Consider the following 15,757-nt stretch of genomic DNA (forward strand, 5'->3'; position numbering starts at 1 on the left):
CAGGGACACATTTAAAATATTAGTGCTATTAACTTGACACAATGACAGACTCAGAGCATATGAATTAATACACATTTTCTGAGGTAAATGAAGTTTATATCTCTTAATTGTTGTCATTATTCATTAGGTGTAATTCACCACCTTTCCTCCAAAAGTCACTAGTTTTAGGAGGAATTAAGTGGGACAGAGTTAGAATTTGAGTCAAAATCAGGGACGTCCCTGGAAATCAGGGACAGTTGAGAGGTATGGTCCCTATTTGTTCCCCCAATGGTTTATGTCCTGTCCACTGGATTTGCTCTTAGAGGTTGACAGGTATGGGCGCAACCTATGCCCATTTTGGAATATTACTTGCATCCCCAGGGCGGTCCTAATACGACTGCGCCAGCCAACACCTGCACGCCTAGGCCCATAATTGCATACCGATAGTTCCCCCACCTGCCCCTCCTCTACAGCACTCATCCCTAATGTGGGTGCAGGTGGGGTATAAACACACCACTACACACTGCCCACTCTTCTCGTGTCGGGACACGTCGTACATTGTGTCGACCCATGGGTTATCAGGTTACACAACCTACTGGTCCGTGTATGTCTACAACCTTGTTTGATGAATCATTACAGGGACTGACTCTGACGATCAATAATTTTTGGGGTGTCCCACAAGGGACATTGATGTCTTTGTTTCATGCATGGCCTGTGAACATATGTAATTCGTAACTGCTGCATCATATCCTAGCTATATACATGTGTATATTTATAATTTTATATATATATATATATATATATATATATATATATATATATATATATATATAAACATTACTATATACGGATATATCTGTATATGTATGCATACATGTATGTATTTATATATTGCTGTCTATATATATCTAACAACATATGGGTCTATGGGTGTCTGCATATGTATATATCTATATGTGGGTATGTATATGTATTCTGTCTCTGTATGTATACATTTGTACTACAGAGAGGGAGAGGTATAGCTCTGTGTTGCTATGGGTAGATATACACACACATACCTCTACATATATACATCTACATCTGGTCATTCCGTTCCTTGCCATGTAGATTACACTTTGCTGCAGTGGGACTCTTAGGTGGTGTGGCTGCTCATTGGGCGACGCCTCTGCCCAATGAACACTTTTTCTTACATCCCTGGAGCTGCCCATATATGCCCACATCAGCCAACACCTGCACACCTAGACCCATAACTAGCTACCCATAGTTCCCCCACCCGCACCTCCTCTACAGCACCCATCCTTACTCTGGGTCCTGGTTGGGTCTGAACACACCACTACACGCTGCCCACTCTCCACTTCACAGGACCCATGTCATACATTGTCTCGACCCATGGGTCATCAGGCTTTCCCACCCTTGTATTCCAGGTATGTACACACCCAACCCAAAATGGTCGGCATATCACCTTCCTTTGGTCTTATGTCAATTTTTGGGGCGTCCTGCATGGGACGCTACTGTCTGTGTTCCAAGATTAGATTTCACAGGTGCACTGTCTACCCCCCCCCCGGTTGTATCCTGCTTGTGGTCTGGGGAGCAGTGGACTATTTACATTGTTTGCGGGTTTGTGTCTATGTTTCCTGTGTCCGGTTGGGGGGGTGGAAGGTCATGCTACGTGTTTCATGTTTCTTGTTTGGGCCCCTCACTTCCATTGACATAGCCAGTGAACATATGTCATTCTTGTGTGCTGTTTCCTATCATAGCTGTATATCTGTGTGTCTACACACACATATACACACACACACACATATAAATATATATATATATATATAAATATGTAAATAGATATGTGTATATATATATATATATATATATATATATATATATATATATATATATATATATATATATATAACTATATATATATATATATATATATATATATATATATATATATATATATAAAATATAAATATATATTTATATATACATATATATATATATATATATATATATATATATATATATATATATATTTATGTGTGTGTCTGTAAAGCAATGCATACCCCGCGCAAATGACTGGTGTTTATATATGCTTAAACCTGCTTACTAGTGCCTTATGCATTATGACACTGACACTTCTCTCCAGTTCACTTTTAATTGTTATTTTGCAGGTTATACAGAGGACAGATATCGAAATATGTTCATATACAGATTGCCGATGGAAAATGGCATGTGCTGCAGTGGGATTCGGAATGGGAAACTCTATTCGTTAGGCGGATGCTCTAACCAATACACTATTGCTGTACTGCTTCATTTGCATATATACTCATATACCTATGACTCCTAGTTCCCCAAACACCCACCCCAACACCTCAATAACACTGCAGTCATCCATTCTCCAGTTGGATTCGCGGTGTATCCACACCACTACACATTGGCCACTCCCTACTCCTGTAGACCCATCCAATTGGTTAACTCACTCCACGTATCCTCAGAAATCCCAAACTTTTAGTCCACAAACATTGGTGACATGAGCAACCCATTAGGACACTATTCGCAATTTTTGGGTTGTCCCACATAGGACACGCATGTCTTTATTTCAAGATTAGACTCTATACTTCATTACATCCTTACTCCCATTAACATGACACTACAATAAATTAATAAGTATGACTATGTGGTAACGCACACATTACACATGAGAGCTAATTATGTACAAGTTCGGTGTAATTCTTTTACAAATAGACCGGTTTAGTAATTGGCGTTGCCGTTGCAGGCAGATCACAGGAATGATTCCATATGTGAGAAAGCCCTCACATTTGATTTTTTCAGCACAGCACTGACTTCGGACATTGTACACACTTCTGCATTTTTGCAGTTTTGTCCCTTCCCTCTTATGCACAACCTATTATTCTATCTACTGTCGAGGTTTGTAAGGGCACATTCATGTTATTTATGTCTGCAAATGGAATGAATGTGTTACAGGGAATGTACTTCTACATATAGATGTATGCATGTGTGTATGCATATATACTTATAACAAACTCGCTGACCTCCACGAGGTGGTCCAATTAGAACCAGCCCATCCAACCCTGACATGCCTGGATGCATAATTTCATACTCATAGTTCCTCCACCCCAACCGAGTTCAACATACATGCATACCATCCATTGTCCAGTTCTATCGCAGCCATGACACACCTCTACACATTGCCCTCTCCCGAGCGTTAGGGGCTCTACATGTATGTTGTCCCAACCCATATATTATCAGGCTCTCCCACCATTTAGTCCTTGAACATACCTGCCCTTGCTTGTGTAATGGTCAGATGGCCAATCATCCTATCAATTTTTGGGTTGTCCCACCAGGGACTACCCTCTGATTGTAAAGTAGACTTAGCAGATCAACAATGTTACTCCCACTGGTAATATCCTGCCTGTGGTGTAGTAGCAGTGCTTTGCTCACTCCTGCCCAGCTTGATGTGACATACGCTGACAGCGCTATATAATACTGGAGTTGCTGTTGATTCCCTTCTCATTCCTTTTGTATGCTTTATTGTTACGACGTTCATTTTTCATAGATATAGATATATATGTATATATCTGTACATACATATATACATTTCCTATGCTGGGCACTGCTTATATCTGCGCAAGTGCACTCAGACTTGCTTACTGGTACTTATATATCTTTACTGCTGCTTATTTGTGTTTACACCTGCTTATTAGTGCCTTATTCATTATGACAGTACCACTGTGACTGAATGAAATTTAGTTAAACATATCATGCGATACTCAAGTTCACATTCACATGTTATTATGTCGGTTTTATAGCAAAATGACATTCATTCCACATGGAAAATGATATGTGCTATAGATGGACTCGAACAGTGAATACCTGTTCATTAGGCGGATGCTCTAACCACTACACTATTGATGTTTACTTTGATTCCGCATGTTTTTCTCTATTTGAATGATTTTGATGTGTAAGCTACGCTCGGCAGAGGGCAGCAACATGCAAACACGCTGCACTTTGCTTACACTTTCAATATTGCAGCAATACAAATGTAAAATAGGGACACAGGGAATCTAATTGTGAAAGTTCTAGGGACGGGGCTCAACATTCCACTACGTGCTTGTCTGTTTACTACTTCGATTTTATTTCACTGTTTGTTGGCACTCTTGTATGCTTAGCATACATTTCGGTATCCACGGACACTGAATTACTGGCTTACTATTAGAGGTGGGCTCTAATAGTAAGCATAGTAGGTTGTGCAACTGTCGGGGCTTGTTTACGCCACTGTAGAGCACTTGTACATGCCTCCTGCACTCGCACACGTTTCCTGTGCACGTTGAGGGTGCGGTGGCATGCCCTCATAAATATTAATATGACGCTGCTGCACCATCTGTAATGAGGATGCTCGGCGCAAGGCTAAAACCGTCCTTGCGCCGAGCTTCGTGAATCCCGGGGAATATCTTTTTCAAAATGTTGATTTTATAACTTACAATTGCTGGGGATTAGCAGTCTCTAGAATAGTTTACCTGTTTTATCTAGATTTTAAATAATGATAAAATAATTATCTCTAATGGCACTGAATCTGAACTCCCAAATGTACAGAAAAGTATACAAAATGCTTTTTCACTTCTTTTATTTTATATGCATTAATAGAGCACACCTCCTAATACTTTACAAAAGGAAGGGGAGCAACAGTTGTTTTGGAACCTAATGTGACTATGTTAAACTGTAATGCATGCAACGATTGATTATGCCTACTCTGAAGGGTTACATTCATTCAGTATTATCATATATACTACCCTGACTTTGAAAACAGTAATGAAGCGACCACTGGAGATTTCACAGCCAATACAATGGAGTGCCAGAGTCTTCTACTCGGAAATATATTGATAAGTTCTTGAATATCAGTATTGTTACACTGGTTCATTAAAAGTTTAACATGTTACCAGTGTGCCATGGTTAATTAAAATTATGGCATCCCAGTTAAATAATAATAATTATCTTACAATAACACTCTCATCAAGACTGACAAATCTCTGTTTAGCATAGTGAACTAAAACTGATATAACAGAAATCAACATATTTTCTACTGAACACTCTTTTCTGATTAATCTCACACAAATGAATTAATACTACTTGTAGTTATTTTTAAATCTGAGTCCAGAGAACAACTTAGATGCAAAAGGTAATCAAATGAGGAATAAAGATGCAAGAATACCCTGATTTGCACGTCTAACTTTTCTATTAACCTTCAAAAGGATATTAGCAGTCATATTACAATAAATCTTAACTAATGACAAATGGCAAAATACCCCACTGAAAGTTTTGTCAACTAAGTATTTCAAATTCAGATTTCTAAGTAAATATTGCTTTTATTACATGTTTAATTTTGAGAAGCTTTACTCAGGCTACTGGCACAATGACTCTACATCCTGACAAGGCTGGCAGGACAGAAGTGCCCCTCTTTACAATGGGGCCTGGTAAACAGTGATGCACACTTTGAATTCTTCAGTATTCTTGCATATTTGCACTAAAGCTACCTATAAGCCTTTTCGCAAGTGAATTGGGCAATTTATACTACTACTCTTGCCTCTGCTAGGGTCTAGTTGTGTACAATAGGCTAATTCCAATCTAGTCAGGTTATGAGGAATAGTCCAAACATAAAGGATCTTTCAATATTAACCAACCCTCTAACACTCCAAGCATGCTTCTAAGACAAGGTCAACAGGAAAACAAATGTGCATTTTTTTATATGTTTTAAGAAAATGTTCCACTCTTATAAATTAATGCTGATTTCCACCAAACACAGAGTTTACACATGAAAGGCAGAGAGAGAAAGAGACTGCAATGTAAACTACAAATGACTATAAAATAAAATAAAACTTGCAGGCTAAACTTTAAGGGAGGCACAAAGAATTGTGTAGTGCATGGAACACCATCATTACAATCAGAAATCGGGACAAAAAACATAAACTTTTAAAGCACATCCTTAGCACAATACCCAGTCTTAACAGTGCCTATGGATGCTTAACAAAAGCTTGTCAAACACACCTATGTTCTGTTAAGACTGGGCTTGTCAAACACACCTATGTTCTGTTAAGACTGGGTCTCAAGCTAGGAACTAGTAGGGAACAGCCACGGTTGGCACAGAACAGCAGACGTAAAACAACTTTTAGAAGCTGCTAATATGTCACTCTGCCACACTTACAAACAGAATGTGTGGCAGCTTTTAAAGCCATTAGATCTACAGAGGGGCACTGCTTTTCTGTCACCTGTCTGTTTGATAGGACTGAATGCTATATGAACTTTCAAAGGCTTTAAAAGCCTGTAAAACAGTTTAGACCCCTAGACTTTTTCTTTTTTCTTCGTTTTTTTTTATGTAAATAGGAGTACATGGAGCAGATAAAGCTCCATGCATTATAAAGAATTATGATCGGCTCTCCAATTATAACCATCGACATGCATGCCACGATTCACTGCTCCAACTTAGCTCTGGAAGAGAATATCTTGGCAGCTATGACTCAAATACATAATAAACTGTTTATGATCACCCATCCACAACCCCTTTTTGCCATTTTTGCATATGAGGTCGGGATGTCACACTAACACTGACAATCATCTAGAGCAAATGTTCACACTGCTGGGTGGCTAGCCCTGCCATGGTTGTTCCTCCATACAAAACACACACCTATGGCCAGTTCAGAGTCTCCAATTCACCTATTACATACCTTGGAATGTGGAAGGAAATTGGGGCACCTGGAGGAAACACATTTAAACATAGGGAGGACGTGCAGACTCTGCACGGAAGGCATTCCAGCCAGGAATCGAAAAGGAAAGCCTCTTGCTGGGGGCAACTATGCTACTCCTCTATATCTCCAACTTTATTTTATTTTTCTCTACTATCCTGCAAAACTTAGGATTCTAACTTCAACTTTTGTTTATCAAGATGCAATCTGCTTATCATAAAGTATTATTCATTTTAATATACATCATTGGTTGTAAATAAAGGCTACATTTACTTAACATTAACTGACTGAAAGAGACAAAGGGGAAAATACTGCTTTCTAGTATACCATTTATTACCCAAGTCCATAGCCTGCAGGCTCTCTTTCTTTGTCTCCTTATCAATTGTTCACTGTCTATGTCCAAACATTATTCATGATAAGAGAAAAGTTCTAAAATTATCAAAATACAGAACTGAAAGTGGTAATACTGTCTTTACACACACGCGCACATACATGCACACACATACACACTAAAATCACCCTTTTAAAATACATTTTTCTGTATGTGGTCATGAGTATTAAATGTGTTTCAAAATGGTTAAAGTTGTATTTAGCCTTTGCCATAGTATCATACAATAGTAGGGTCTCCATTCTCTAAAGTTTGCCAACCTATTGAATGTCTTGCACTTTAGCAGTGTAAAACATTGAAATTTGTATACAGAAGATGTGCAAACAGCTGACTGAATACAAAATAGAGTGAACTGTTCCACCCTCTTAGTGCAGTATGTACTAGTAACTATTACACAATCAACTCCAAATCTGGAATGAAAGCAATTTAAATATATGTTTAAAAAGAAGTGGATCCATACCTTATCAAAACAGCTGAGACTGTAACATCATAATCCTGATAAAGACAGTTTCTCTCTCACACACACACACACACACACACACACACACACACACACACACACACACACACACACACACACACACACACACACACACACACACACACACACAGAGCAAGCTTTAACTCCATTAACCCGTTATTGGCAAAGGTAACAGCCAAGAAGTACACTTCAGTCGGTATATACACAAGTTTTAATATCATTGAGGTATATATACTTGCTCAAGCAAAACACTGAACTCTACCAATGTTCTCTACCAGTGAAAACTCAGTATCATACAATTTACTCAAACATTTCAACAACTTTTTTCAAAGTAAATAAATTGTATACCTCTACATAATATGTATTCAATTAACCATAAACATCACTAGAATATACTTATTTATGCTGAGAGGTGCAGCATGCTTAACACTCCACTAAGATGTATTATATTATACAATGAGTTGTAAAACCTGTAACCCCTCCAGTCAAAAATATGTTACAGGACCATGACAATTCCCACATTATTAAATGCCTTGAGTAAGTTGAAAATATAAAGAAATCCAGCTGGTCTCTGAACATCTGGCTATGCTTAGAATAACAGCTGTCAACCTCCCATCTCCAAAATATGGAAAACTACCTCTCATAATGTGAAATGGGTAAAATATGGAATACATACTAACAGCTTACTAATAACTTCAACTAGGAAGCTCCCAGGACGGTTAAAATATTTGCTCTTTTGATTAATTAATATGATTCAGTATTATTTACTGTGGATACCGATTAAAAATACTTAACATTGAATGTGTGAAAGACCCTTTCATTGTGTAGCAATTAGAAACATGGTCTTTTTAAGAATCACATCAAGGAGCTATCCTCATAGTGAGGTAAACTTGAGAGGAGTGCTTACAATATTAATTGTAATTTCAACAAAATATATTGCCACATGTTTCTTCGCAAATAAAAAGCTATATTATTTATTTGTATTCATAAACCAAGGCACATACTGATCTCCATGGACCTTTTTCAGACTAAGATTGGGAGCGATGTTAAGTGACCTGGTCAGTCACACAGCAGGCAATGGAGGCTGATGGAATCACATTCTGGACAACTAAACCACAGGAAACTGTTCATTAACAGCTCCTTAATCCTCTGCACCAACTGCCAGTAAATAGCAATAATCCATGGTAGACCATATGATGCATTGAAGAATTTACATATGCCTGTCTGCAGTGTTTGTTTCCTTGGACTTCACTCTTATGAACAAAGCTTACTGGTTAGAGTAAATCCAACCACAACTCATACCCCTATCATGGAATATTGTTTAAAATAATGTGTCAATTTTAAGTGTGTAACACAGCTGCTCTTTCTATCTACATTATGGCACCCAAAGGTATGGGTAATGACTGAGGATCTGTACTTACTTCTCGTGGTTAAGTCACTTGCATCTTCTGCCAAAACAGCATGAGGCATAAGTAAATCCCTAAAAGAATCACACCATGTAGCATTTTCTGTTTAAACAGTGTGTATTTTGAAATCTATGCATTATGACTGGCATAGCTGTATCACATATAAAATTAGCTTAATGCATGGGACAAAGGTGCTACTCATGCAAACCACAAACAAGCTGCCAGTAAGAGTTTATTTTAATGATACGATGACTGTTTTAAGACTATATGCTATTACACCTAAACCTTAGAGCAGTCCTGAATTTGATCCCTACATTCTCAACTTCCCTAACATACTTTTCAACTGTTAGGAATTTTGCAAGATGTTTGGATTTTTTACACCTGTCCCACTTTACGAGGGACAGTCCCTCTTTGGGCAGTTGTGTCCTGACAAAAAATTCTAAAAATGGCAAAAGTCCTGAGATTTTAGGACAAAATTATTTCCTATATGTTATGTAATAGTTGCATAAAACAGTTATTCTGTATCTAAACTGCCTACATGTTATAAGAAACAGAATAAGCAACTAAAATGCTACAAGAATAAGCTTTTATTTAGGCAAACAAAGTTAAGTTCTATCCTTTGTACTGACCGTGGGTATGTGTCGGCCTGTAAAATCTGATGTTTGTACCAAAAATGTCCCACTTTGGCCATTTGAAAAGGTGGCAACCCTACAGATTTTTTGCCTCATATTTATTGTCTGTTAACTTCCGCGTAAAATGTATCATATTTCTGGTACATCACTGAGGATTACAGTTATTAAATAAACATGGGCATTTGAGTTTCAGTCTTCGTTTCATTCAGAAAATACATGCTAATGCAAACTGTTATTCTAGCAACTAAGTTTATAAGAACGATATTTAAAATCCATCCCTGAGTTTGGACCCCTCACCCATATTTTTTCTTCGTCTTGAAGTCATATACTAAGAGGGTAATACATGTTACTGTGTAGTTCTAAGGCTGAGTAAAACACTTAACCAGACTTTGCTCTCAGGTTGCCCCAAAAGACAGATAACTAGTATGTAAATTATTTTTATTTATTTCATAGCTATGCTGTTATGCTCATTTACTTAATAGGTACCTAGGTTATGCCCATCTTTTTTATTTCATAGGTATACCAATTAAGCTTTATTTGGACTTTAGTGAGCCTCGATACAGCATTACTCATTAACACACGTTTACAAATCCTCAAGCAAACCAATTTAGCACAAACCAGGTTATATTTCTGATCAGCTAAGAATTAGCTTTGCACAGCACACCGATTTAAGAGCAGATTGAAAAGTGGATCATACAACAATGTCCCTGACACAGTACTTCATGCAACTGTGGCTGTAAGAAGTATGACTGCATTTGTCCTCTTTCGGCTGCTGTTAGTAAAATTACCTTTCTGACACTGCTAGCTGGGTAAACCAAAATAATTAGATCGCCGGCAAATGCTGAACCTGCACCTCTGAAGTGGTAATAGCAGCACACCAAACATAAATATATTTATCGAAATGTCCCCAAAACGACAATCGGTGTTCTTACATCTGTTTTCTTCACCCTTTTAAAGAAGAAATGAGCGCAACAGTTCAGACTGCAGAATGACAGCCAGGACCCTAATCCAAAAGGGCAGCCGTGTCAAATTCCACTATGCATTTTCTGCAAGAACTGGGTCTTCCTTTAAAAAGCAGCAGACTTTAATGGTGCAGCTGTAATAAATACAGGCAACAGGATACATGAAAGTACAATCTTATTATAGAAATACAGTTTACAATTTTATCAAGGTTGCTGTTATGCCTACAAGTGTGGAAAAGTTCAAGTCCAACGAGGAATTCAATGACACACAGAAAGCGAATTAACAGCCAATAGGATTCACCCGGCAGGCCACACCTACAGCTGGCCTAAAGACGTAAAGTTCATCCCACCCACTGTGAGAAATAAAGAAAGGCAGCAACATGCTGCTTGTATGAATTACGTCTTTTGTGGGTGCCAGTGGTTGCTGTATTGTGGGTGTAAATATCCAGAAATGCAGCAGTAGCCTGTAGGGTGGTTAATTTTGAAGTACTGCTATGTTTGTGTTCTGAAGTATAATGTTTTATTGATTTGTTCCATAGTAGTAAGTACTAAAAGACAGATGTTAGTAAAGGTGCATCCTTTGCAGTTGGGATTTTTTTCTTTTCGTTTTACTATGTCTTGATCTAATTCCGGTCCCCTTATGCCTGCTGTTCATTGACGTCAAAAGGGGGCGCATATGTCTCTCAATTTGTTCCCTCTTGAACCGACGCTAAGGAAAGTAAAAAAAAAAAGATATATTAATAAATAATTGGGAGGGAGGGGGTAAAAGCAGGGTCACTATTTATATATGAATCCATTTCATTTTAAAAGCTATCATAACAGCAGGATTTTCACAAGTTATTTCTCAATGAATTGCCACCCCAGCGATTTCTCGTAGTATTGGACGTGGTTTTATTGGTTGACAGGAAAGAATTTACGAGCTGTCACTTTATGTGACGTTTAACTTTATAGTTAGATTTTGACAGCAACAAAAATCTGATTATAAAAATACACAGAAATAAATGAGAAAAAGGGGTTGTGACGTTTAACTTTATAGTTAGATTTTGACAGCAACAAAAATCTAGCTATAAAAATACACAGAAATAAATGAGAAAAGGGGGTTGTTACTCCCTTAGTCCTCCGCCATACAACAATTGAGTTATTTTTCCACGTAAGTATAACAACGGGCGTTCTTGTTTTGTTCACAGCAGCTCTCTCAACTGTGCATCTTTCTTTTTTAATGTTGTTTACCAGCATAGTCGGTTTTAGGCACCCGCGAACCCTGCGATCGTGGGGACCTCTGATCCTGGGTGCCTCTACCATAGCAAGTTATTTTTTGATACTTTGTTACGCGAGTGTCAAATTAACAAACGACAGTGCAGCAATGTTGTGTACTTAATAAACCCATCCTGTAATAATAACTATTAGGCAAAGAATGTACTTTGAGGGGCTGATGAATGAAGAGAATGAGAGGGAGAGAAGGTTGGTTGATGTGCGGATAGTGAATCATGAAGTGCAGTGGCTTAGCAGGGAGGAAGCAAGGATAGCTATGAAGAGGATGAAGAATGGAAAGGCTGTTGGTCCAGATGACATACCTGTGGAAGCATGGAGGTGTTTAGGTGAAATGGCAGTGGAGTTTTTAACTAGCTTGTTTAATGAAATCTTGGAAAGTGAGAGGATGCCTGAGGAATGGAGAAAAAGTATTTTGGTACCGATTTTTAAGAATAAGGGTGATGTGCAGAGCTGCAGTATCTACAGAGGGATTAAATTGATCAGTCACAGCATGAAGTTATGGGAAAGAGTAGTGGAAGGTAGGTGATGATTAGTGATCAACAGTATGGTTTCATGCCTGGAAAGAGCACTACAGATGCGATGTCTGCTCTAAGAGTGTTGATGGAGAAGTACAGAGAAGGTCAGAAGGAGTTGCATTGAGTCTTTGTGGACTTAGAGAAAGCATATGACAGGGTGCCTAGAGACGGGTTGTGGTATTGTATGAGGAAGTCGGGAGTGTTAGAGAAGTATGTAAGAAATGGTACAGGATATGTATGAGGGTAGTGTGACAGCGGTGAGGTCTGCGGTGGGAGTGACGGATGCGTTTAAGGTGGAGGTGGGATTACATCAAGGATCAGCTCTGAGCCCTTTCTTATTTGCAGTGGTGATGGACAGGTTGACAGACGAGATCAGACAGGAGTCCCCGTGGACTATGATGTTTGCAGATGACATTGTGATCTGTAGTGAGAGTAGGGAACAGGTGGAGGAGACCCTGGAGAGGTGGAGATATGCTCTAAAGAGAAGAGGAATGAAGGTCAGCAGGACTAAGACAGAATATATGTGTGTGAATGAGAGAGAGGATAGAGGAATGGTGAGGATGCAAGGAGTAGAGGTGGCGAAGGTAGATGAGTTTAAATACTTGGGATCAACAGTTCAGAGTAATGGTGAGTGTGGAAGAGAGGTGAAGATGAGAGTACAGGCAGGATGGAGTGGGTGGAGAAGAGTGTCAGGAGTAATTTGTGACAGATGAGTACCAGTAAGAGTTAGAGAAGGTCTATAAGAGGGTAGTGAGACCAGCTATGTTATATGGGTTGGAGACAGTGGTATTGACAAAAAGGCAGGAGTCAGAGCTTGATGTGGCAGAGTTGAAGATGTTAAGATTTGCACTGGGTGTGACGAGGGTGGACAGGATTAGGAATAATTATATTTGAGGGTCAGCCCAGGTTGGAAGGTTTGGAGACAAAGCCAGAGAGGCAAGATTACGTTGGTTTGGCCATTTGCTGAGGAGGGATGCCGAGTATATTGGGAAAAAGATGCTAAGGATGAAGCTGCCAGGTAACAGGAAAAGAGGAAGGCCTAAGATAAGGTTTATGGATGTAGTGAGAGAGGACATTCAGGTGGTTGGTGTGACAGAGCAAGATGCAGAGGACAGGAAGAAATGGAAACAGTTGGTCCGCTGTGGCGACCCCTAACATGAGCAGCCGAAAGAAGAAGAAGAAGGATGAAGAATCCCAAGGACTGGCACCACTCTTTCTTTAAAATTCAGAGATCTGTGGTTGTAATGCATGCTTCGTAATTTCATTAAATGTTTACCACTGACAGTGCCCTTGACTTACTTAAATCTTGCTGGTGGGCTCAGTCTCTCCACTAAAACTTAACATCATAGCCGGATTTAGGTACCCTCAATAGCTGAGGCTGCTGGGGGAAGCTAATCATGCTCAACTGTCTAGGGGGCCTTAAAAAAGAAGCTGCTGGCTGGGGGGGGGGGGGTGATGAGAAAAAATAAAGATCATTCATTCTCCGATTAGGATTATGACATGACTGTTACGATCAGTCAATTAACATGAGCGAGATAAGCACTAGAAATTGGCAGGCCAGGGCAACCAATCTCAGTGCTTACTTGGGATTTTAAGAAGACCGGAAACTCGCCATCTTTAGAGGTGATTTTCTCCTTCAGGGAATTTTATAAATACTGGCAGGACACCATTTACATCTCAACAACTTTGCTCAAGAATTATAAAGCCAATAGTAATGGCAGAATACATTTTCAAAATCAGGAATGCTTTTTAAATATTGCTGTACTTCACTTAAAAAGTTAGTAGAATAACATGTTTTGCATCATCATTCATTTTCTCGGATTAAAAAGAAGTATGAAACTTTAATTTCTGGCATTATTTCCTATCTGTACTCCTGAATGATTTATAGGTTCTTAGTTAAGTACTAGGCTAGCTGCCCTTGTGGGCCATTTTAAGCTTATCCAGTTTCCCTTTTTTGTGCTTGAAATAACCTATCCCATTTGGTTATAGACTGGTCTTACCACCTCATGGTTGATAATCATATGTTTCCCCTAATGAGAATAACTAGGATCACCTAGATAATTTGAGGGGACCCATGCATGGGATAAAGCATTTAGGAGTTTACTGTGTCCGTTAGTAGTACAAGGGCAGTCCTGGAGTAAACCTTCTCCTTCCCATCCATAGATCTAAGTTGCACTTGAATATGTTCAAGGATGAACTTTGCTCTGTGTGGATGGGGAGTCTGTTCCACAGGCGTGGTGTCCTGTGTGAGATATTCCTGTTCCTTTTTTAATTTCTCCAAATCTTTTGGGTTTCTGATATCGTGACGGAAATGGACCCCATTCCTAAGTCAAAGTACGATTAAAATTCATGAAATTAGTATTGTTTCACTCTTTGATGTCAGCCAAAAGTGCTCTTTGCAGCACCCGCAATGTGCCCAGTAATGACTCCTTCTGTAACTTGTACGGAGTTACGTGTATTATCCCTTCAAATGGTTCTTTTGATGTTGTGGGAGAGGTTTAGATCTCTAGACTGACTACTTTTTATTCCATTTGATTTGCTGATGTGCAGTAAATCCATCAGTAATGGGTTGGAGGAAGCCTTGTATGCCACACATAGGTCACCTCTTAGCCTGTAAGATACAGAGTAGACTTACAGGGCTTTGAGTTGATCCTTGTAGGTGAGCCTTTTAGCGAGGTGTCTCCGTGGTATTTCCAGTTGTTTGCATGTGCAAATCAAAATTTTACAAGAGACAGGGCAAAAATATGAGGCAAAATCAGAGATAGTCGGTGAAATCGGGGACAGTGATAGGTATGCATTACTACTGATGAATGTTATAAATCAGTTACTGCTCTGGTATGGCTGTGCTAGTGTTGTTCAATGTACTGCTATTTGCTTAAATCAGTGTAAAGCTATTATTGATATGGATTATGCGTGTGCCTGCTTGGTGGGTTGAAGTGTAGGAATACCAGGCTGGCTATAATTTCTTTCACTTTCTATCACAAACATCAGTGGCACTGCCATTATGCATGTGGGGGAACATAGTTGCATTATTTTTAAGAGTACAAGTTGGTCATAATTGATTTTACGTACCATCACAGGCATAGAGATAGACGGGTGGCTACTTTTGATGGTTTGGCAGGAAGAGGATGCATGTGAAAGCAACTCCTCATTGCCACAGTGGTGCAGTGAGTAGCATTGTCATTTCACAGTGCTTTGCTCTGGTTGAGTTCTTCACTGTAGCTTTTACTATGTGGAGTCTGCATGGCTTTTCTATCTCTGTGTGTTTAGTTACATGCTCTGGTTTTCTCCAGCACCTCAAAGACATGCTATAGGTGAATTGTCATTCCTCCAGTTTCACTGAAGGTATATATGTGGTGTGTGTGTA

The 15,757-nt window shown here is 39.0% G+C and overlaps 2 protein-coding genes across 9 annotated transcripts in view; one reads left to right on the forward strand and one right to left on the reverse strand.

Moving 5' to 3' along the window:
* Positions 1–10,840, reverse strand: part of NUDT12 (nudix hydrolase 12) — a 588,354-nt gene extending 577,514 nt beyond the window's left edge. The window contains exon 1 of the mRNA XM_044064230.1: positions 10,430–10,840. The gene's annotated coding sequence lies outside the window, so the exon portion shown is untranslated. The remainder of the gene's footprint in view (positions 1–10,429) is intronic.
* Positions 1–15,757, forward strand: part of ZFYVE16 (zinc finger FYVE-type containing 16) — a 3,161,611-nt gene that overhangs the window by 848,039 nt on the left and 2,297,815 nt on the right. The window lies entirely within an intron of this gene.

Source organism: Protopterus annectens, chromosome 2.part2, assembly GCF_019279795.1.
Source record: "Protopterus annectens isolate FY-2018-M chromosome 2.part2, PAN1.0, whole genome shotgun sequence".
Classification (NCBI taxonomy): domain Eukaryota; kingdom Metazoa; phylum Chordata; order Ceratodontiformes; family Protopteridae; genus Protopterus; species Protopterus annectens.